A 25,597-nucleotide genomic window follows, 5' to 3' on the forward strand; every position below is an offset into this window, starting at 1 on the left:
GACTTGTAAAGAAGATAAATGCACGTATGAATACAGAGTAATTTGATAAAGCAGCTTCAAAATTGGTTCAGTTGGTGAAGACAGAGGATGACGATAGAAGACTGTTTTAGTGACTGGGAGCCACAGTTCATTGGCGTACCACAGGGATCTGTGCTGGGCCCCCTATTATTCATCATTTACATAAACGACATAGATGACTTTGTGGGGTGCAGAATTAGTAAATCTGTGGATGATGTAAAGATTGGCGGGCTGGTTAACACTGAGGTTGAGTGTCTTGGTGTACAAGAAGATATAGATGGGATGGTCAAATGGGCGGATAAGTGACAGATGGAATTTAACCCTGAAAAGTGTGAGGTGATACACTTTGGGAGAAGTAATTTGACAAGGAAGTACTCAATGAACGACATGACACTGGGGGAAGATCTATGGAACAAAGGGACTATCGATTTCTGAAGACAGAAGGATATATCAGCAGGATGGTGAAAAAGACATACGGGACGCTTGCATGTGTCAACTGAGGCATAGATTACAAAAGCGGGGAAATCATGTTGGAGTTGTATAGAACTTTGGTGTGGCCACAGCTGAAGTACTCTGTGCAGTTCTGGTTGGTACATTATCAGAAAGATGTGTTTGCACTGGAGGGGGTACAAAGGAGATTCACCAGGATACTGTCTGGGATGGAACATTTTGGGCAGCACGGTAGCACAGTGGTTAGCACTGCTGCTTCACAGCTCCAGGGTCCTGGGTTCGATTCCCATGCTTGGGTCACTGTCTGTGTGGAGTTTGCACATTCTCCTCGTGTCTGCGTGGGTTTCCTCCAGGTACTCCGGTTTCCTCTCACAGTCCAAAGATGTGCGGGTTAGGTTGATTGGCCATGCTAAGAAATTGCCCCTTAGTATCCAGGGATGTGTAGGTTAGAGAGATTAGTGGGTATGATATGTAGGATGGGGTTAGGGCCTGGGTGGGATTGTGTTCAGTGTGGACTCGATGGGCTGAAGGGCCTCATTCTGCACTGTAGGGATCTATGATTTATGTTATGAGAAAAGGTTGAGTAGGCTTGGGATGTTTTTGTTGGAGCAGAGAAGACTGAGGGGCGATCTGATTGAGGTGTTCAAGATTATGAGGGGCGTGGACAGAGTGGATAAGGAGCAGCTGTCCTCTTTAGTTGGAGGGTCAGTCACAAGGGGACAGAGGTTCGAGGAGAGGGACAGGAGGTTTAGGGATATGTGAGGAAAAACTCTTTTACTCAGAAGGTGGTGACCGTCTGGAATGCGGTCCCTAAGAGGGTGGCGGAGGCGGATTGCCTCACATCTTTTAAAAATTACCCGGATGAGCCCTTGGCACGTCATAACATTCAAGGCTATGGGCCAAGTGATACTAGTAAATAGGATTAGGTGGGAGTTCAGGTGTTTCTAATGTGTCGGTGTGGATTCGATGGGCTGAAGGGCCTCTTCTGCACTCTATGATACTATGAACTGCCAAAAATGGATTGGTCACTCTCCAGTAAACTGGACTGAATGCCTTTGCGTTCAGGTTAGGATTTCTAAATAGCCCACTGAAATCAGACGTGGGGACCACAGTCCATGCAACCAAGTGTTAAATTGGCACTGTCTGCTTTTCTAAATGATTGCTGTGTGCAGGCAGCACTGCTCCTACTGTTCATCAATACCCACATCATGAGTGGCTAACATGGTTTGATAGAAGCCTGCTCTTCTTAAAGTGGAGCTGTGTTGTGGCTGTAAGAAGCAGTGGGAGGTTTTTCCATTGTGGGCAGCAGATGTACAAAGAAGTAAGTCATATCACCTCATGTTTCACGGATTAATGGGTAGCCTTAGGCAATCCTTTCAACCCTGACAAATTGTTCGGAAAAGCTCGCCATCTTTCCAGGCCATCTCCCATGAATGTGGTCCCTGTTAATTCACCATGACAAGACAAAGTGTTATTGTGGACAAAACCCCCCCCTTCCCAGGGGCAAGATACTTCCTTCTGAGCCTCAGATACCCGACCTGATTATCATCTAAGATGTGTCCAAGTCATTGTGAGCTCTTTTTCTCTAACCCCTGCCTCAGACATGCTCTGGTGATCTCATTTCGCAATGTGGCCAAAGAGAAAATCAAAGTCAACAGACATGAATCACACATCCCTGACTTCCAACAACAGCTAAACAATACATTGTATCCCACTGTATTAAATCTAAAGCCTCCCGAGGATGAATAACACCAACTGTCCCATGACTTCTGGCCGCAATCAAAATCGACCAGCAGTAAAAGGAAAGTAAAATTCTCTGCCCGTTGAAGTGGTGGAGGCTGCCTCGCTAAATATTTTTAAGAAGCGGGTTGATGGGTTTTTGATAAGAGAAGGGATTAAGGGTTATGGGGAGAGGGCGGGAAAGTGGAACTGAGCCACGACAGATCAGCCATGATCTTATTGAATGGCGGGGCAGGCTCGAAGGGCTAGATGGCCTACTCCTGCTCCTATTTCTTATGTTCTTATGTTCTTATAAAAGGAAACTGAAAATTTTAATTAGGTGAGGATGTGGAGACCCTGGAGAGAGTGCGGAGGAGGTTTACTAGGATGCTGCCTGGTACGGAAGGACTGGGTTATGAGGAAAGATTGGGTAAATTGGGGCTGTTTTCCTTAGAAAGACGGAGATTAAGGGGGGATCTAATAGAGGTGTATAAGATTATGAAGGGTATAGATAGAGTAAACAGTGGTAAGCTTTTCCCTAGATTGGAAAGAAATATTACAAGGGGCCACAGGCTTAGGGTGAGGGGGGGGCGAGGTATAATTCGGATGCTAGAGGGAGGTTTTTCACACAGAGGGTTGTGGGGGTATGGAATGCACTGCCAAGTAAGGTGGTGGAGGCAGGCACGCTGGAGTCGTTTAAGAACATAAGAACATAAGAAATAGGAGCAGGAGTAGGCCATCTAGCCCTTCGAGCCTGCCCCGCCATTCAATAAGATCATGGCTGATCTGTCGCTGCTCAGTTCCACTTTCCCGCCCTCTCCCCATAACCCTTAATCCCCTCTCTTATCAAAAACCCATCAACCCGCGTCTTAAAAATATTTAGCGAGGCAGCCTCCACCACTTCAACGGGAACATTTAGATAGGCACATGAGTGAAATAGAGATGGAGGGATATAGGAGATTGTTTTAAATAAGGATCAAGGGCCTTGGGACGTTCCTGGGAATCAATTGATTCTGCTGGACCTTCCAACATATTTTCTGTTTTACTTTTGAGCTTCTGGGGATTCCCTTGAATGTTTGCATAAGACCTGCAAGTTATTGATGTTTTTCTCTTTTAATCCACAGCTGCTTTGGTCTGCCTTGTTGTCTAACGAGGGGCATACACACGGTGGGTCGTGCGAGGGCAGCTCTTGGATGTTTCAAAAGTAGCTTAGTATTTCACATTGTTTGCGTATGCTTAAACTGGACCAGCTGATGGGCAACACGACAGCTCAGTGACTATCACTGTTTGCTGTGCCGATACATGGATTTGGGCCAGTATCTGTGGGAGTTTGCGCATTCTCCCCGTGCTTGCGTGGGTTTTCTCCGGGTGCTCCAGTTTCCTCCCACACCCCAAAGATGTGCTCTTAGGCTGATTGGTGTAACAAATTGCCCCTAAATTAGTCTTCCCTCAATCTGGTTTCCAGTGTGGAGTGCCATAAGCGTAGACAAGGGTCACGGGTGGAAGAGGGAACTCACACTGTTAAAATGGCGGCGCGGGCTCGTTGGGCCGAAGGGCCTGTTTCCCGTGCTGTGTTGTTCTTTGTTCTTTGTTCAGAGGTGGTGTCAAGGTCACTGCGTTCACCTTCTTCACCTTCAAATGATACAGCCAGCAACTGTGCCACTGGTGTCTTCCATTGCCCTATTCTCTGCATCTCCATCACCCACATTCCAGCCATATCAATCAGAAACTAACCCTAAAATTCCAATTTTTTACCTGGGGAGTGGCAAGGTGCCACAGTGGTTAGCATTGCTGCTTCAAAGCACCAGGGACCCAGGTTCAATTCACTGTTTGGGTCACTGTGCGTGCAGAGTCTGCATGTTCTCCCCGTGTCTGCATGGGTTTCCTCCGGATGTTCCACTTTCCTCCCACAGACTAAAAGACGTGCTGGTTAGGTCTCTGTGTGCAGCCAAACAGGCATGATGTGGATATGCCGGTGTTGCACTGGGGTAAAACAGAAAGAAGTCTCACAACACCAGCTTAAAGTCCAACAAGTTTATTTGTAGCAAACGCCACAAGCTTTCGGAACATGTTGCTCCTTCATCAGGTGGCTGGGCTCATTGTTCTGTAAATTGAGTTTGTGTCTTTATACGCCCTGTTTGTGAGCAAAACTCCCACTTACCTGACGAAGGAGCAGCTCTCCAAAAGCTAGTGGCTTTTGCTACCGAATAAACTTGTTGGATTTTAACCTGGTGTTGTGAGGCTTCTTACTGTGTTCTCAATTCATTGTAAAAAATCTGACAACACCAGGTTTAAGTCCAACTGATTTATTTGATAGTAAACTCACTAGCTTTCGAGGTTTCCCTCTTCTTCAGGTGGACAGAGAGTTCTGGCCTCAGACAGAGCATATAAAACACAGACAGTTTACAGATTACTGATTAGAATGCGAATCTTTACGCCTAACCTGCTGTTCAAGTCCTAAAGTGGCTGACAATGTGAGTGGAAGGAGCATTAAGCACAGGTTAAAGAGATGTGTATTGTCTCCAGACAGTACAGTAAGTGAGGTTTTGCAAACCCAGGCAAGTCATGGGGGTTACAGATAGTGCGACATGAACCCAAGATCCCTGTTGAGACCGTCCTCATGTGTGCGGAACTTGCCTATCAGTCTCTGCTCAGCGACTCTGCGCTGTCGTGTGTCGCGAAGGCCACCTTGGAGAATGCTTACCCGAAGGTCAGAGGCTGAATGCCCGTGTCCGTGCTTTATATGCTCTGTCTGAGGCCAGAACTCTCCATTCACCTGAAGAAGAGGGAAACCTCGAAAGCTAGTGAGTTTACTATCAAATAAATCGGTTGGACTTAAACCTGGAGTTGTCAGACTTTTTACTGTGTTTACCCCAGTCCAAAGCCAGCATGTCCACATCATGACTACTATCATTCTCAATTCATAGGCATTGAGAGCTTCCATTTCTCTACAGACAGCTACCATCTGAGTGCTGCTGCGGAAATTGGATTACTGCATTCAAGTTTAAACTCATGCTAATATAGCTCCGGATACCTATGCTCAAAGGGGCTTCCTGGGTGTCACAAGAGCACGGTGGCACAGTGGTTAGCACTGCTGCTTCACACTGCCAGGGACCCAGGTTCAATTCCAGCCTTGGGTCACACTCTGTGTGGAGTTTACACGTTCCCTCTCTATCTGCATGGATTTTCTCCGTATCCAAGAAGTTGTTGATTGGCCACGCTAAGTTGATCCTGAATGTCAGGGGGACTAACAGGGCAAATATGTGGGGTCATGGCGATAGGGCCTGGGTGGGATTAATGTTGATGTAGGCTCAATGACATAAGAACATAAGAAATAGGAGCAGGAGTACGCCATCTAGCCCTTCGAGCCTGCCCCGCCATTCAATAAGATCATGGCTGATCTGTCGCTGCTCAGTTCCACTTTCCCGCTTTCTCCCCATAACCCTTAATCCCCTCTCTTATCAAAAACCCATCAACCCGCCTCTTAAAAATATTTAGCGAGGCAGCCTCCACCGCTTCAACGGGCAGAAAATTCCAGAGATTCACCACCCTTTGAGTGAAGAAGTTCCTCCTCAACTCCGTTCTAAACCGCCCCCCTTTTATCTTGAGGCTGTGCCCCCTAGTCCTACTGTCTTTTTTGAGCGGGAAGAGTCTCTCCACCTCTATCCTATCCATCCCATTCATCATCTTATACGTCTCAATGAGATCTCCCCTCATTCTTCTAAACTCTAACGAGTACAAGCCCAGTTTATTCAGCCTCTCCTCATAGCTCAACCCCCTCAACTCCGGTATCAGCCTAGTAAACCTCCTCTGCACTCCCTCCAAGGCCAAAATATCTTTGCGCAAGTGCGGCGCCCAAAACTGCACACAGTACTCCAGCTGCAGCCTCACCAATGCCCTATACAGTTGCAGCAAGACCTCCCTACTTTTATATTCAATCCCCCTCGCTATGAAGGCCAGCGGGTCCCCTTCTATACTGTAAGGATTCTATGATTCAGTCCATCAGCTGTTCTTGCTCCAACACAACATCAAATTGCTGCTGATCTGAGTCTGGATAATGGTGGTCAAGCGGTCTTGCAAAGTATCACAGCAGTCCAGCAATCCTTCCTCCAGCAACAAGTTCTGAGGATTGCTGAGGCACTTTTCCTCAGGAGGCTGGCAGTGGTTCCATGCAGCGCAAACCTGCTGTCCGCTCCCAACACTGCCAGCATCAGTGCTGCTGCCTTTAGCTAGCCAGCCCAGGCTGATAACACACAATGCTGCTGAAAGGAAGGGGTTGGATGGGGATGGGGGGGGCAAGTGTTGGACATTACATCGAAAAAATTAGTTTAAAACTTGAGTATATGTTTAATACCTCTGCTGTTTACTGAAAGGGGTTTGCAAATCTTCAGCTTAGTCTATGAGAGGCAGTTGCTAACTGCAAGGAGGCACCCCAAGGCAGAATCAGCCAGGGGCTAGTTCCCAGGCAGGACTTTGCAGGTGTTAGATCTCAGGGCCTGTAAAAACAATGTAAAAGTTTTTAATTTTTTTTGTTAGTGGCAGAAGGAGGCTTACATTAACACTGAAAAGACATTACTGTGAAAGTCCCCTAGTTGCCACATTCTGGTGCCTGTTCGGGTACACTGAGGCAGAATTTAGCATGGCCACTGCACCCGCCCGGCACGTCTTTCAGACTGTGGGAGGAAACCAGAGCACCCGGAGGAAACCCACGCAGATACAAGGAGAATGACCCAAGCCGGGAATCGAATCCGGTCCCTGGTGCTGTGAGGCAGTAGTGCTAACCACTGTGCCCTCATGTCAACCAATGTGAGGTAGTCCATCATCTACTCTGGCAGCCAAATCGTCTAGAGATAACTTAGGGAGGCCACGCTATAGAATTCATTAAACACTGGGAAAACTGGACAAGGGAGAGTAATTGTGTTTTTTAAATGTCATCATGCTTTATTTCTGGCTGGTGTGATTTTCGTGCAGGATACTCATGTTAGCTTGAAGTCAGATCCTTTTAAGAGCAGCCATAGGATAACAAGTCCTGCCGAGCTATGCCACAACCATAGAGCAATGCCGCCCATCCCACTCTCTTCCCATCCCACACTCTGCCCATCCCGCACTGTGCCTGCCCTGTATAGTGTTATGTGTTGAGGTAAATCCTTTGTTGATCCATGGTACTCTCCTGCCTGCTCAATCACTCAGGCTCTCTGATGGCACCTTACTGTCTCCGTCTGTTCCAGTCGACTGAGAATGAATTGGCTAGTGTTGATGAAACGTTCCACAGTAATTGATGCCCACAAGCCAAAAACAAGTTATGTTTAAAAACCAATTGTAGCCGGGAGTTAATCAGAACAGATAACATGTACAAGCTCTTACACTGATTGGATATTATAATCAAGTAGACGTGCACATGCTGTAATTGGTCAATTGTATTCACACTTCAGGCACGGTGTAAACTGAATTGATAATTGTGAGTTGATATTTATAAGTTCCAGTGCAAATGTATTTCTTTTGATTGGACATGTTGATTTCTTGTAACTTGATCTTAACTATAACTGCCTATACCATTCTTGAATCAGCGCGGTTCCTGGTGAACCATTAGTTGGTGCACTCGGACTAGCCTGTCCTATAGTTTGTAACAAAGGCCTTGTCTGAAATGCCAAGGGTCCTTGTCTGGTTTTCTCAAGAGTGAGAGTGTGAAGTACACTTTGGCTGAAAAGCTGTGTTTTTCTCCCTAACAGTACAAGCTTGGTCTTTTTTGGACAAGAATTGGTTGTTCCAAAACCACTTGCAGTCTCCCTCACTAATGGTCAGCAGCCTTTCATGCTGGAACTACTGGGTTGCATGGTGCAGGCCAACCACAATGGAGCAAATGACCTCCTTCTGCTCTGTAAGGTTTGTATGATTCTATGAACTGGCCAAGATAGACATATGACAAGCACTGGGGGGGCGGCACGGTAGCACAGTGGTTAGCACTGCTGCTTCACAGCTCCAGGGACCTGGATTCGAATCCCGGCTTGGGTCACTGTCTGTGTGGGGTTTGCACATTCTCCCTGTGTCTGCGTGGGTTTCCTCCGGGTGCGCTGGTTTCTTCCCACAGTCCAAAGGTATACAGGCTAGATTGATTGGCCATTCTAAATTGCCCCTTCGTGTCTCAGGATGTATAGATTAGAGGGAATAGTGGGTAAATGTGTAGGGATATGGAGATTGGGCCTGGGTGGGATTGCGGTTGGTGCAGACTCGATGGGCCAAATGTTTCTACACTGCAGGACCCTAAGCACTAAGTGAATTCACAAAAAGGATTTATTGACTTTTTTAAGCAATATGTGTTGTGTATTCATGTTATTTCTGGTTGTTTCCTCACTAGTAGCTTTGCACTGAAATGGGGCACTTTAAGAGACTGAGCACATGATATCACTAATGATGCCATTGGCCATTGGCGTGGCCAAATGTGCTGCCTGTCTTAGCAGCCTGTAGTGTTAACATCCTTTCAATAAAGCTCATTGTTCGTCCGAACCTCCGAGGTCAACAAACGATCTCTGAAAACCACCACGTAGAAAACTGGCAACCATTGGACCACACTTGTAACCGCTCCAAAAGAAAACAAAAGGGGAAAAAGTCCGACAGCACCGTAGACGCCCGATAAAAGAATAAATAATTGGAATCATCGCCACACGAAAGCCAGCGACGATGGTTTCCAAACAGCAGCTGTGACAGTCAGAGGCACTGAAAAATAATCAAAGATACTGGAGAGAACAGCTTTTGAATGAAGCTTGCAACGTGCTCTGCCTGGAAAGATCTGTAACAGTACCAGGAGCACCGTGAGTGACAAGTACCCTGCAACAACAAACTTAGAGCTGTCGCTGTTGCAAAACAAAAAAGGAAACAGGCTGATTTCAGGTGCATCTTGTTTTAGGGAGTAAGGAAGCAATGTAGTGCTAAAGATTACATGGCACATCATGCTCTCACAGGCTTTTTAAATACAGAAATGACCTGAGTTTCAAGTGCCATAGGAATATTCGATAAGAATACAGAATGATGAACTTCACATGCGGAGACGTTTGACTATTTTGTCCAAGCGAATAAGTAACGGTAATTATTGCAGTCCCAAACCTTCCTGAGCAAAATGGGAAGGAAAGCATTTAACCTCATATGAAGTCTGATACAACTTGAAAAGCCAGGCACAAAAATTTCCAATGAAACCATGGAAATATTTCAGGGCTATTATTCACTTAAAACTTCAGATATCGCAAGAAGGTTTTGGTCTCATTACTGGAATCAGCAAGAAGGTGAATGAATCACACAGTTTGTAGCTGCCTTGAGGAGATTAACTGAACACTGTTAATTTGGGGATGTTTTAAATGACACCATTAGAGATAGGGTAGTCTGTGGCTTAAGGAGTGAGGCTGTTCAAAAGTGATTGTTAACCAGAAGGCAACGTAACACTTTGGAATTTGCTGTATCCATGGAATTAGCAGCCAAAGAAGCTCAACAGTTGAGTTTGAGCACAGGAAACCATAAGATGTTGGCTGAGAACTAAACAGAGACACAGACTCACAGTTACCATCAGAGGGCACCTTGCAACCTTGCAAGGGCGCCTTGCAACAGATTGTTGTTGCAAAGACATCATATGCAGGGATTGTGGCAAAAAGGGCTACATTGAACATGCTTGTTGGAAAAAGGAACAAGTTCCAGGGCCAGAATTTAAAGAAGCCGAACACATCAAATGGAAAACTGAATCAGGGAAAAATATCCACACGGTATGAAAAGGGCACAAAAAAGGACTCAAGGTCATAGTCTGAAGATTTACAGTCATTATATATTGTTACTGGTGCAACAAACCAATACTGGATCACTCCTTCACTGGACAGACAGCAGCTGAATATAGAGGTAGGCACTGGAGCTGCAGTTTCATTGGTACCAGGAGCTGTTTGCCATGAAAAGCTTCAACATATTGCCTGACTGTGTAAAATTTTCAGCAGATTTGGTTACCCCAAACAACCTGTGAGCGATAATGGGCCACATTTCATTTTGTAAGAGTTCAAACTATTTAACAGAGAATGGGATTTAATACATTTGATCCGATCCTTCTCATCCTGCCACAGATGGGCTGGCAGAACACTCTGAACAGACAATGAAACACTTGTTGAAAGTAACTAGGGACTAAAGTTCATTATCTAAGGATTGAGCCAATACTGCACACCCAACAACCCAAGTCTTTCCGGTGTTGCTTATTATGATTAAGCCTCAACGAAGCACAGTGATTGGTTTGCTTGAAACCACCCAAGCTTTGAGAAAGATCAGATTATACAACAAGAAAACATGACAAAACATCATCTTTACCATCAGGGTCAAGAGGTTCTGGTAAGGAACTATACCACAACTGAAAAGTAGATACCTGCCACCATCTTGGCATGGACAGGAATGGTCTCCTACACCGTACAAACACAATTTGATGCCATATGGAGAAGACATGTGGTTAGCAGTGCTGCTTCACAGCACTAGGGACCCAGGTTCGATTCCCAGTTTGAGTCACTGTCTATGTAGAGTTTGCACTTTCTCCCCGTGTCTGCGTGGGTTTCCTCTGGATCTACTCCAGTTTCCTCCCACAGTCTAAAGATATGCGTGTTAGATTGATTGACCATGCTAAATTAATCCTAGTTTTAGGGGATTAGCAGGATGAATATGGGGTGACGGGGTTAGGGCCTGGGTGGGATTGTGCAGGCTCGATGGGCTGAATGGCCTCCTTCCGTACTGTAAGGATTCTATGATTCTTTTCTATGATTAACTTTGGCAACAAGAAGGATTCTGCCAGAGACCGAACTGACAAAGAGTCCACATCAAGCTGTGCCAAGAGATGACCTGGGCGTGAGAACATGACACTACTCAAACTAATTGGGGAAGACAGTAATCCAGTTGAGGGCACTCAACATTACGTCAACTACGGCGAAGACAACAAAGGACAACATTCAAATCAAACCAAAGACATCAGAGATTGCGGTAAACATCTGGCCTACTGGCTGTTCATTAACTGTTCATATGGCTAATTTTGATTGTTGATGTGATACTGTTATTGGTGTCAGGAACCTTTCATTTAAAGGTGGAGTAAAGATGTTGTGTATTCATGTCATTCCCGGTGCCTCCTCACGAGCAGCTTTTGCGGTGACACAGGGGCACTTTAAGAGACCAGTCATATGATGTCACTGATGATATCGTCAGCCATTTGCGTGGACAATCTTGAATTCCGGCCCAAGGTCAACGGACATTTCCGTTGCCCACCCCTCGCCCGCTCCGATTCCATGGCGGATAAGGCAATAGAATTCCAGCGTCTATCTCAGCAGCCTGTAGTGCTAACATGTTTTCAACGAAGCTATTTATTTGCTTAAACCGCCTGTAGCCTATCTTTCAAAACCACCGCAGTATGGACTTTCTACTGTCCAGGGCCTAGTGTCGAACTTCAAAGGGACAGACACAAGACGATCGAATGGCGGACGATTGGCAGGTGAAGTTCAAAGCAGAAGAATGTGAAGTAGGAGGAACATAGAGAGACAAAGTAAAATAAAGGGTACAATGTGAAAGAGGGTGCTGGAGCAGAGACCAAGGTGTAAATGACCATAAGTTACTGAAGATGCAGGACAAGTTGAGAAAGCAGTAAATAAAGCAGATAGTGTCCTGGGCTTTATTAAGAGGGGTATAGAGTAAGGAGGTTATGTTGCATTTGTATCAGTCACTATTTCAGCCTCAGCTGGAGTATTTTATGCTGTTCTGGGCACCACACTTTAGGAAGGATGTGAAGGCATTAGAGAGAGTGCAGAGAAGATTCGTGAGAATAGTTCTAGAGATGAGGAACTTCAGCTATGAAGATAGATTGGAGAAGTTTGGATTCATTTCATAGAATAGAACAAAATCCCTACAGTGCAGAAGGAGGCCATTCGGCCCATCGAATCTGCACCGAATCTCCAACACAGCATCTTACCAAAATCTTGCCCTTGTCCAATTCCTGCTAATCCCCCTAACATCTTGGGATGCTAAGGGGTAATTTAGCATGGCCAATCCATCTAGCCTACACATCTTTGAACTGTGGGAAGAAACCGGAGCACCCTGAGGAAACCCACGCAGACACGGGGAGAACGTGCAAGCCTCACACAGATAGTGACCCAAGGGTTAGAATTGAACCTGGGTTGCTGGTGCTGTGAGATAGCATTGACAGCAGGGCATCACGGTGGCACAATAGTTAGCACTACTGCCTCACAATGCCAGGGACCTCAGTTCAATTCCCAGTTTAGGCCACTGTCTGTGTGGAATCTGCACATTCTCCTGTGTCCTCCAGATGCTCCAGTTTCCTAGCACAGTCCAAAAGGCATGCTGGTTAGGTGCATTGGCCATGCTAAATTCTCCCTTGGTGTATTCAAACGGGCGCCTAAGGGATTTTCACAGTAATGTCATTGCAGTGTTAATGTTAGCCTACTTGTGGCACCAATAAATAAACTTTAAAATTTAACCGCTGTGCCACCGTGCTGCCCTTGGGGAAAAGAAGGCTGTGTGGAGATTTGGTAGAGATATTCAAAATCATAAGGGTTATGGACAACAGTAGATAAGGGGAAACTGTTCCTGCTCAAGAAAGGATCAAGAACAAAATGGCATAGATTTAAAGTATTTCTAGAAGTAAAAGAAACTTTTTATGTAGCTAGGTTTGGAACATGCAGCCTGAGAGCGTAGTGGAGATAAGTTCAACTGAAACATTCGAAAGGGAATTAAATTTTTACCTAATAGGGAAAAATGTGTAGAGTTACGGGGAGAAGGTGGAGGAACGGAACGAGTTGAGTTGTCCATTCAGTTCAGACATCATGGGCCAAATGGCCTCTTTCTGCACTGTAAGAATTCCACGGGCAGGATTTTCCGTCTGCACTCACCCCAAGGCCAGAAAATCCTATCCAAGGTCAACGGACCTTTGCATGGGCAGTGTCCCGCCAGCTACAATTCCCACAGTGGGAATATTCCGCCTGATGATTGTGTGGAATAACTTCTTGTGTCTTGCCAATAAGGAAAATTCTGAAACGTGCAGGGTGTATTCTCCTGTGTCTTTTCCTTGCAGGCGAACAGTGAAAGGATTCTGTGCTGCGAATATATCAGTTCTTTTGAGATGGAATCAACCAGTCATTTGTCTGCTCAAATCAGCACGAGTAATATATTTATAAACACATATGAAATCAGTCTTGTTTCATCAGTTCATGTAGTCTTTAATCAATGGTGCGTAAATCTATTCATGCAGGTGACATTTGTAAATTTCAATAAGTGTGATGTTTGAGGTTAAATTACAGATCAAAGAAATAGAATAAAGGCTCAGAATTAATTCAAAGGGATGCCTGAGAATTTAATGAGAACTCTGGGGTAAAGGGGTGAACTTTTACCTGCATGTAATGGCCACTAGGATTCGTCATGTTGAGATAATGTAATTCTTATTGCCATTGCAACGCACTAGGAAGCATCTCACACATCGCCACGATGTGATGAGTCTCCAATAGCCTCAATAAAGGTAAATCACAGCAAGATAAAGCTGTTTAAACTGTCATACAAAATCATGAGGGGTGTGGGCAAAGTAGATCGGGAAAAATTGTTCCCATTGCTGGAAGAACTGAAAACAAGAGGGCAAGGATTTCAAGTTCTGTAATTGGCAAAAGAAGCAAAGGAGATGTGTTATAAATCATTTAGCAAGTGATCGGAATGGACTGCCTGAGAGTATGATGGAGTTGGGCTCAATTGAAGCAAACCAGAGGCAATTAGATTATTATCTGAGCAGGAAGAATGTGCAGGCTAATGGGGAGAAGGTAAGGGGCGGTGGACGAGGTGAATTTTCCCTTTGGTGAACCACCACAGATAGTGATGGGCTGAATGGCCTTATTTTACATCGTAATCACATTGTGATCATGCAGCTGAAGGGACCGGGTAATGCTAATGTCATTAAGTCCACAGTGGCACAGTGGTTAGCACTGCTGCCCCAGGGGCCCTGGTTCGAATCTGGCCTCAGTCACTATGTGGAGTTTGCACTTTCCCCCTGCGCCTGCGTGTGACAACTTCTGGATTCTATATTTGAACTAAGATTTATGGGCAGGCTTTTCCGGCCCTTCCCACCGGCCAGATTTTCTGGTGCCCAACTCATGGTGGGATCCCCAGCGATGGGGCGGGCCTGCTATATAAACACCATAGACAAAACACCCACCAGGTTTGACGGGGATGAGGGGAGTGGAGTGTGGAACTGGGCAGCGGTGAATCCCATCTTTTCACAATCCTTAACATTGTACGTTGCCACTTAAAGTGTACTGCATGTTTTCAGTTCTTTAATGAATTTGTAAATAATTTAGTAAAATATGACATCTCATGTAATATTCTCTGCACAAGGACCCCACGCACTCCGGACATACTCTCTTCCACCTTCTTCCGTTGGGAGAAGATACAAAAGTCTGCAATCACGTGCCAACTGACTTAGGGCAGCATGGTAGCACAGTGGTTAGCACTGCTGCCTCACAGTGCTAGGGACTGGGGTTCAATTCCAGCCTTGGGTCAATGTGTGGAGTCTAAACATTCTCCTTGTTTCTGCATTGGTGTCTTCCGGATGCACCATTTTCTCCCCACACCCAAAGATGTGTGGGTTACGTTGATTGTTCATGCTAAAGTGACCCTAGCGTGAGGGGATTAACAGGGTGGAGTTATGGGAATAGGGCCTGGATGGTGTTGTGGCATGTTTAATAGGGGCTGGCCCAGTGAGATCCAGGAGGCCATCGATTGGGGTTTGGGGGGGTCTTAGGGCTAGTGATCGGGGGGGGGGGGGGGGGGGGGCAGTTTGTGGTCTGGCCAGCGATCAGAGGCCGGCAATCGGAAGACCAAGCTGGTGTGCACATGCCGATCTTGGCACTAACAAATTGGTACATGTGCAGTGGCCCAGTCAGAGCTATGCTGCCAGTATCTCGGGCGGGAATAGGTTCCCCCTTCTCTCCTCCCCCCAATCATTTACCAGAGTGAATCCTGCTGAGACAATCTGCAATGCTCAGAGATTCATTCTTTAAGTACGTCCAAGAAATGGGCGGGAAATACTCCCAATTTCCCACACATTAGGCACTTAAATTTTTGGGCGGAGAATCCCAGCCAAAGTAGCCAGCTACTCAGCCAGCCTGAGAAACATTGCTCCTTTCAACACTTCTGAGTTCTGACTGCAAAGACTTTAGGAGGAACCATAAAAGAACAGCGCAGAAGAAGGCCATTCAGCCCATCGAATCTGCACTGACTCTCCAACTGAGCATCCCACACAGACCTGATCCCCGCAGCTCCATATTCTTACCCTGATAATCCCCCTAACCTACACATCTTGGGACACTGAGGGTCAATTTAGCAGGCCAATCCACCTAACCTCCACGCCTTTGGACTGTGGGAGGAAACCCATGCAGACACCAGGAGAATGTGCAAATTCCACACAGAGCGATGTTCAAAGCTCGAATTGAACCCGGGTCCCTGGCGCTGTGAGGCAGCAGTGCTAACCCACTGTGCCACCGTGCTGCCCATAAATTGAATTGCATCATCCTTAGCAACTGTGGTTGCTGCTTCTTAGTTTAAGTTCCTCTCCTTTTATATCAACTGTATAAATTTATACCATTTCTTATTGTTGGTCTTGCCTTGTGTTTACATTGTGAGTGTTAATCTGGTCCATAATGTTTGTAATGTGTTCTGATAATTAATTAATTGCAGTTCTTTCTTACTTCCATAAGTTATGTCTCTATAAAATGGTTTTTAAACTTTAAAACAGAATGGTCATTTTAGATTATTTTTTCAATTTGTTCATCCAAAGACCAAGGACCGTTTTTTAGCTCAGCTAAGGGTAATGACTACGGGTAATGATTCCTGTAAGTGTGATGCGGACAATTCCATTTTAGTTGATTGAAGTTGATTTAATATTAATTGATAATAGTTTATAAGGTATTACATGGTGCTGATTCAATGAATCCTGCTCTTAGAACAAAAACAAAAAAGGTCAGTGTCATCTTTTTGCAGACAAAGTTGACTTTGGTAAACTATAAGAAGATTTTAACATTCTCTCAGCTAAAGACAATCATGGTTCCTCCTATTTTTGTGGTGTTTGTTCTACCAATCTGTACTTGCAAATCTATAGTCACTAATTAATACAATGGGGCTCCCCAGAAGGCCCACCCTTGGCACTGCCAGGTGGAAGAACAAAAAAGAAAGCCACCCCTCCCTCCTCAATCAGATGCTATTTTTGCACTTCCGTCTGAAACCAATTTTGCCACAAACACAACCCTACTGCTGCCAAATTTGAATCTTTCAAGACATTGTTTGATGGCAGGGCCAGTGAGCCACTGCTTTCACATTGGCAGGATAGGAAGGCCCTGCTGGCATGAAAGACTGGAAAATTCTGACCATTAAGATGATACCAATTCACACAGAAGCCCATTTGTTGACCAGGATGACACATACAAAGCTCTTCAAATTCTTTGGCTTTCTTTTTTGTAGGCCCAATGTGCGTTGCCATGGGGATACAAAGGTAATGTCACTGGATGAGTAATCCAGAGGTTCTGGTTAATGCCTTGAGAAGATGGGTTCAAATCCCACCATGGCATCTGGTGGAGTTTAAATTCAATCAATAAATGTGGAATATTAAACTAGTCTCAGTAATGGTGATCATGAAACTGTCATCGATAATTGCCAATATTCATCTGTTTCACTAAAGCCCATTAGGGAAGGAAATCTGCCATCCTTAACTGGTCTGGCCTACATGTGACTCCACAGCAACTGCAACTTCCCTCTGAATTGGCCAAGCAAGCCACTGAGTGGTTAGAGATGCCATGCTGGCCCTGCCAATGACATTCAGTTTCAGTGAAAAAATAAATACTTTTCAAAATATTGCGATGATTAAATACCTCATCTGTTAGGACACAATAACTTTCTGACTGAAGTTGGTAACTTATTAATGGCTCAACCATTAGTTTAACTTTACTTATTAGTGTCACAGGTAGGCTTACATTCACAATGCAATGAAGTTACTGTGAAAATCTAGTTGCCAAACTCCAGCACCTCTGTTCGGGTACACTGAGGGAGAATTTAGCATGGTCAATGCATCTAAACAGCACATAGTTCAGACTGTGGGAGGAAGGAAACTGGAGCACCCGGAGGAAACACACACAGATATGGAAAGAACGTGCAGACTCTGCACAGAGAGTGACCCAAGACGGGAATCAAACCCAGGTCTCTGGCACTGTGAGGCAGCATGCTGCCTATTACTGTGCCACCATGCTGCCCATTACTGGAGATGGCACAAACTAGATATGCAAACTGCTTGACTATCTTTATGTGGGTTTGCACTAATGATAAGTCTTGGCATGACTTTTAGTTTGGATGACGGGTGAAATAGGATTGATTGCAAGATATCCTTCTGAGGCTAATTCAAGATAATGAATGTTCTTGTTAAAATACAGGACAAAACTCCTGTTTGCCTTGAGAATGAATATTAGCTTGTAACTGCTCAGGACAGTGGCAAGGTGGTAAGAGCTGATTCAGATCTCTTCCTCTTGTGGGTTTCAGAAATAGAAGGATTGACAGCTTGTATCGAACCCTATAATTTTCTCTAAACTGCAAGGCGTTAGTCCCATGTTAGATGTAAAGGGTTAATGCAGTTATCACACTTATACACTGAGAAATCAAAACTATCAAAAAAGTAGATACCCTTTTGGCCAATTTTTCAGGACATTATCTGTGCATAATGTGTGATGAAATTATAAACTCATTCTTTATAAGCACGTTTACCATTCCACTATACATATCACACACAGAGGAGATCGTTCTCTCCATCCATCTGAAAAAGATAATGACTGTTTTAACAAGAGCATTCATTATCTTTAATTAGCCTCAGAAGAATATCTTACAATCCTATTTTATCAGCCCAGCTTATTTAATTAATGTCTCTGGTCCAGAAAAATGATCATATCATAGCTCATCACTTCACATGAGAATAATGTTGCTGTGGACAATTATATTTGAGGGGGAGAACTGCACTTTGTCTTCTTAACCTATTCACCTTTAGTTTCAAATGTACACTCCTCTGTCTATACCTGTCCTTACCTGCACCAGCCAACAGCCATGTCACTGTGATTCTCCCATGTGGGTGCAGACTTCATGGGACAAAGGACCTCTTCTGCAATGTATGATTCTGTGATTCACAGAATGAAAAATAATTCCCACTACCATTTGTGTTATTCCAATCAACGTGCTGGCATTGTAATACTTAATTCAACAATTTCACAAAATAACACGTGTATTACGGTTCATTCTAACACAAACGAATTTGATTGATGTTTCGATATGAGTAATTGTCATGTACAGCACCATCTTAATTTACGCAAATGCACTCCAAATGATTTTTTGACAGCTTGCTGCATAATTCAGATAAGATAAAATTGCAGTCATTTTTTTGTACATACCAAATGGAAGAAAATTATTGTTCATCTTATAGCTGGCCTTTCTCCGTTTAGCATTAATAAGATTTCGACTTGCGAAAGTATTTCTACTTGTACATGAATAAATTCCGACAGGTGTTCAGTTTGTCCTTTTGTTGATACAGTTCTATTAGTGTAGTCTTTTTACTTTTTACCCAATTTCATTCCCTGTTCAGCATAATCTGAAGCAGCTTTACCCCACTTTCCATCGTGTCAACTTGTTCCAATGTATTCCCTTTTCAAATTCTTCACAGTCTTTTTTTTCTCTCAGTGTTCATTATTTGCTTTGATTCTAAAGATAAATATTCGCTGAGTTCAAGTGATCCTCTTCGCCCTGGTCGTAGCAAAGCTCCACAAAATAAGTATTGAGAGTCGGGCACGGTGCTACAATGTGGCACAGTCTCATGTTATTCCTTTTCCTTCAAAGTGATGAATCCACACAATGAAAGAATAAGGCAAAAACATGAGAAGAAGGCTTCAAAAGAACATGCCCCCCTTGACACTCACCATGGACCACGATTTCTGAAAACTAGCCAAATCAAGGAGAACACAAAAGCATTCTTCGTACGTGTGCAAGTGTAACACAGTGTCATAGAATCATGGAATCCCTACAGTGCAGAAGGAAGGCATTCAGCCCATCGAGCCTGCACCAACCACAATCCCGCTCAGGCCCTATCCCCGTAACCCCATGTATATAATCTTCCTGACACTAAGGGTCAATTTAGCATGGCCAATCCACTTAACCCGCAAATCTTTGGACTGTGGGAGGAAGCACACAGAGGAAACTCACGCAGAATGGGGAGAATGTGCTAACTCCACACAAAACAATAGGGGCTTTTAGGGGGCTTTTAGATAAGCACATGAATATGCAAGAAATAGAGGGATATAGACCAAGGACAGGCAAAAGGGAGTAGGTTAATTTAGTGTCATGTACTGCACAACATCGTGGGCTGAAAGGCCTGATTCTGTGCTGTACTGTTCTATGCTCTATGTTCAATGGTCCACACAAACAGTTACCCAAGGGCAGAATTGGATACAGGTCCCTGGCACTGTAATGCAGCAGTGCTAACTGCTGTGCCACTGTGCTGTCATTGTCGTGTTATTTACATGCTTCTGTGCATATCTTTATAATTGGGCCATAAATCTTTTATAAGGCTTCAATGAGCAGTTATGTTTCAAATAATTGTCACGAGGCGCTCAGTGTTAGATTTTCAAAAACAAAAGAGTCAATAAAGATAGAACAAAATACAGATCTGCTGTTTGGTGCTCTTTACAATGCCACAGACTCCAAACAAGGCACAGATGTGAAAATGGTTGTGTCTGGGCTAATCATCAATATCCCAGCATGAGTCATGAGTCGGAATATATCAGGAGTAGGTGTGGAAATTTGAGAGAGTGATATATCAAAAAGAAGCTAATTTAAACTTTAGAATTCCCTGCTTATAAATATGGTGATATTTTCTTTGTGACTACTTACACTTCTTCACACATTACTTCCTGTGAGGATTCCATTCATTCCCCCAGTTAGGTGCATTGGCTACGCTAAATTCTCCCTCAGTGTGCCCCAACAGGCTCTGGAATGTGGCAACTAGGGGATTTTCACAGTAACTTCATTGCAGTGTTAATGTAAGCCTACTTGTGACACTAATAAAATAAGCTTTAAAGCAGTTTCTGTGGGTGGGATTTTACGGCCGAGATCAATGGACATTTCCATTGTCCACCCCCTCTCCGCTCCGATTCCATGGCGGGTGGGGCAGTACAATTCCAGCATCTGCCTCCATCACGTACGTTCTGATGATGGTCCCTCCACACCAGCACTGCTTATATGTCTTCAATTTCTTCAACCAAGGATTCCCACCTAGCATGGTTAACTGTGTCCGATCCAATTCACACAACTTTGCTGTCACCCTATCCCTTCCCTCTCAGAGTTGAGTATCCCCCACCAGCCTTTGTATTCAACAGGTCATCCTCTGCCATTTCCACAATGATGCCACAACCAAATGCACCTTCCCCTGTTTTTAACTTTCAACATTACAAAGGCACCATTTCTTTTGGGACCCCCCGTCCCCCCGCTCCCGTTCTCAGTCACCCCCTTCTCCCCCTTACCTTCTCTATGGCATCTTTCTATGCAAACGCAAAAGACCCAATGCCTACCGCTTCACCCCCTCCCTCTCACCACCCAAGATCACAAACACCCCTTCCAAGTGGAATAATGATTTACTTAGATTCCTTTCAATGTGGTGTTCTGTATTTGCTGCTCAGAATGTGACTTCCTGTACACTGGGGAGACTAAATGTTCATCAGGCAAACCAGCCGCCCATCCATTGACTCTGTCTACACTTCCCACTGCCTCGGCAAAGCAGCCAGCATAATCAAGGACCCCACGAACCCCAGACATTCTCTCTTCCATCTTCTTCCATCGGTAAAAAGATACAAAATTCTGAGGTCACATACCAACTGACTCAAAAACAGCTTCTTCCCTGCTGCTGTCAGACTTTTGAATGGACCTACCTCGCACTATGTTTGTCTACACCCTAGCTATGGAACACTACATTTTGCACCCTCTCCTTTCCTTCTCTATGTGCAGTATGCTTTGTCTGTGTAGCAGGAGTGGGATAGGTCCTATCGGAAGTGGGCTGCTTGATCTTGTGTTTGGACGTAGCTCGGCACAACATCAAGGGCCGAGGGGCCTGTACTGTGCTGTACTGTTTTATGTTCTATGTGACAATAATAAATCAAATCAAATCAAGCCAAATATAAATTGAATGATCACTTTGTGGGACAGCTCCGTTCGGTTTGCAAGCCTGACACTAAGCTTCCTGTCACTTGTCATTTTAATTCTCCACTTTACACCTTCTCTGCCCTATCTGTCCTTGGCCTGCTGTTAATACTCCAGTGAAGCTCAGCACAAGCTCAAGGCACATCGCCTCCTCTTTTGTCTTGGTGCTCTACAACCTTCTGGATTCAGCATCGAGTTCAACAACTTCAGATCAGGACCTTTGCCTCCTTCTTGTACCTTTTTTGCTTTTCACTGGCTTGTTTCGTTTGCTATCTCCTGAGCCTCCCAGTAGCAGAGCGGTTAGCATTGCTGCCGCACAGTGCCAGGGACCTGGGTTCGATTCCCAGCTTGGGTCACTGTCTGCATGCAGTTTGCACATTCTCCCCGTGTCTGCGTGGGTTTCCTCCGGGTGCTGCGGTTTCCTCCCACCGTCAAAAGATGTGAGTGTTAGGTTAATTGGCCATGCTAAATTGACTTTTGTGTAAGGAGATTAGCAGTTAAATGTATGGGGTTACAGGAATAGGACCTGGGTGGAATTGTGGTCAGTGCAGACTCGATGGGCCAAATGGCCTCCTTCTGCCCTGTAGGGATTCTATCCCCTCATATTGCATTCAGATGGACAAACAGAGCTCATCTGGACACACCTATGACTTTTATTTTGCAAATTAATCACTCCTTCCCTCCATACTAATACAAACCTATCAAATGTTAAGCTGATCTTTCTCTTCATCTTACCTGTAACTGCAGTTATCCTTTTCCTCCTTCCTATGGATATTCTGAATGGCATGTTTTGCCTGCACTGCGTGCAAGACACAAAATTTTTCACTGTATTGCAGTGATAATAATAAACCAAATCGAACAAACCTTTCCTTTTGTTCTTTCAGTCGACTCCCCCTCACAGCTTAAGAACACTTCTTTCAAAAGTTATTTTGCCAACAAATATAAATATTGTACTGAAACAAACTGCGCACGTCGTAATCAATAAACTTCATGGTTTCTTTCTGTTGAAAGGTAAGCTGTTGCACAGATTAGAATTAATATTTCCTGGAAAATCATAGAATCCCTACAGTGCAGAAGGACGCCATTTGGCCCATTCAGTCTGCACCAACAACTATCCCACCCAGGCCCAATCCCTGTAACTCCACGCATTTGCCCTGCTAATTTATAATATATACAAATGACTCAGAAGAAAATGTAGCTGGTCTGATTAACAAATTTGCGGATATACTAAGATTACTGGAGTTGCAGATAGTGATGACGATTATCAGGGAATACAGACGCTGGAAAATTGGGTGGAGAAATGGCAGTTGGAATTTAATCTGGACAAATGTGAGCTTTGTCTGGATTAAATTCCATCTGCCATTTTGGTAGATCCACTTCAGGTGGGAGCTATAAAATAAATGGAAGAACCATCAGGAGCATAGGCACACAGGTCCACAGATCCTTAAAAGTGGCAGCACAGGTGGAAAAGGAGGTGAAGAAAGCATACGGCATGCTTGCCTTCATCAGCCAGACATCGAGCATAGAAGTTGGCAAATTATGTTACAGTTAGACCTTGAGTCCTATTCTGGTCATCACACCACCAGAAGGACATGGAGGCTTTGGAGGGAGCTCAGAAAAGGTTTACCAGGATGTTGCCTAGTATGGAAGGTATTAGCCATCAGATTGAATAAAGTGGGATTGTTCTCCCTGGAAAGACTGAGGCTGAGGGGCAACCTGATGGACGTCTATAAAATTATGAGGGGTATAGATCGGATGAACAATTGAAAGCTTTTTCCCAGGGCAGAAATGGCAATTACAAGGGGGCACAAGTTCAAGGTAAGAGAGGAAAGTTCATTAGAGATGTGCGGGGTAACTTTTTACACAGAGGGTGGGAGGGGGCCTGGAATGCACTGCCAAGTTGAGGCAGATATGTTAGCAACATTTAAGACTTATCTGGAAGGGCACATGAACAGATGGGGTATGGAGGGATACAGGTGGTTGATCTAGATAGGACAATGTGATCAGCACAGGCTTGGTGGGCCGAAAGGCCTTTTCCTGTGCTGTACTGTTCTTTGTTCTTAGTTCTTAATTTGAATATAAGAACATAAGAACTAGGAGCAGGAGTAGACCACCTGGCCCCTCGAACCTGTTCCGCCATTCAATAAGATCATGGCTGATCTTCTTGTGGACTCAGCTCCACTTACCCGACCACTCACCATAACTTTTAATTCCTTTACTGTTCAAAAATGTATCTATCCTTGCCTTAAAAACACTCAATGAGGTAGAAGGAACTTCTACTTCACTGGGCAAGGAATTCCACAGATTCACAACCCTTCGTGTGAAGAAGTTCCTCCTCAGCTCAGTCCTAGATCTTATTTTGAGGCTATCACCCCTAGTTCTAGTTTCACTTGCCAGTGGAAACAACTTCACTGCTTCTATCTTATCTATTCCTTTCATAATCTTATATGTTTCCATAAGATCTCCCCTCATTCTTCTAAATTCCAATGAGTATTGCCCCAGTCTATTCAGTCTCTCCTCATAAGCCAACCCTCTCAACTCTGAATCAACCTAGTGAATCTTCTCTGCACACCCTCCAGTGCCAGTCTATCCTTTCTCAGGTAAGGCGACCAAAATTATACACAGTACTCCAGGTATGGCCTTACCAGCACCTTATACAGCTGCAACATAACCTCACTATTTTTAAACACCATCCCTCTGGCAACAAAGGACAAAATTCCATTTGCCTTCTTAATTACCTACTGCACTTGCAAACCAACTCCTTGAGATTCTTGCACAAGGACACCCAGGTCCCTCTGCACGGCAGCATGCTGCAATTTTTTACCATTTAAATAATAGTCCATTTTGCTGTTATTCCTACCAAAATGGATGACCTCACATTTACCAACATTGTACTCCATCTGCCACACCCTCGCCCACTCATTTAGACTATCTATATCCCTTTGCAGACTTTTGGCGTCCTCTGCACACTTTGCTCCTCCACGCATCTTAGTGTCATCTGCGAATCACTACACTTGATCCCCAACTCCAAATCATCTATGTAAATCATAAACTATTGTGGTCCCAACACTGATCCCTGAGGTACACCACTAGTCACTGATTGCCAACCAGAAAAATACCCATTTACCCCCATTCTTTGCTTTCTTTTAACCAATCCTCTGTTGATGTTAATACATTACCCATAACACAGTGCACCTTTATCTTATGTAGCTGTCTTTGGTGCCTAACTTTGTCAAATGCCTTGTGGAAATCCAGATACAGCACATTCACATGTCTCCCATTATCCACCGCATATGTAATGTTCTCAAAGAATTCCACCAAATTAGTCAAATATGTCCTGCCCTTCATGAACCCATGTTGCGTCTTACCAATAGAACAATTTATATTCAGATATCTCGCTATTTCTTCCTTCCTTGATGATAGATTCAAGCATTTTCCCTATTATAGAAGTTAAGCTAACTGGCCTATAGTTACCTGCCTTTTGTCTACCTCCTTTTTTAACAGTGGCATCACATTTGCTGTTTCCTATCTGCAGGAACCATCCCAGAGTCCAGCAAATTTTGGTAAATTGTCATTAGTGTATTTGCTATTTCTCCTGCCATTTCTTTTAGTGCCCTGGGATGCATTCCATCAGGACCAGGAGACTTGTCTACCTTTAGCCTCATTAACCTGCCCATCACTACCTCTTTCGTGATAATGATAGTTTCTAGGTTCTCGCCTGCCATAGCCTTCCTGTCATCAATTTTGGCATGTTATTTGTGTCTTCCACTGTGAAGACCGACACAAAATATCTGTTCAATGTCTCAGCCATTTTCTCATTTCCAGTTATTACATCCCCCTTCGCGTCCTCTAAAGGACTAATGTTTACTTTAGCCGTCTTTTTCATTTTATATATTTGGAGAAACTTTTGCTATCTGTTTTTATATTCTGAGCTACTCTCATAATCCATCTCACCTTTCTTTATAGCTTTTTTCGTGGCATTCTGCTGATCTTTAAAGATTTCCCAATCCTCTAGGTTCACACTAATCTTTGCCACTTTGTATGCATTTTCTTTCAGTTTGATATCCTCCTTTATTTCCTTAGATATCCATGGCTGATTATCTTTTTTTCCACAGTCCTTCCTTATCATTGATATATACTTTTG

This window comes from Carcharhinus amblyrhynchos, chromosome 6, assembly GCF_965287045.1.
Source record: "Carcharhinus amblyrhynchos chromosome 6, sCarAmb.v2.hapA, whole genome shotgun sequence".
Classification (NCBI taxonomy): domain Eukaryota; kingdom Metazoa; phylum Chordata; class Chondrichthyes; order Carcharhiniformes; family Carcharhinidae; genus Carcharhinus; species Carcharhinus amblyrhynchos.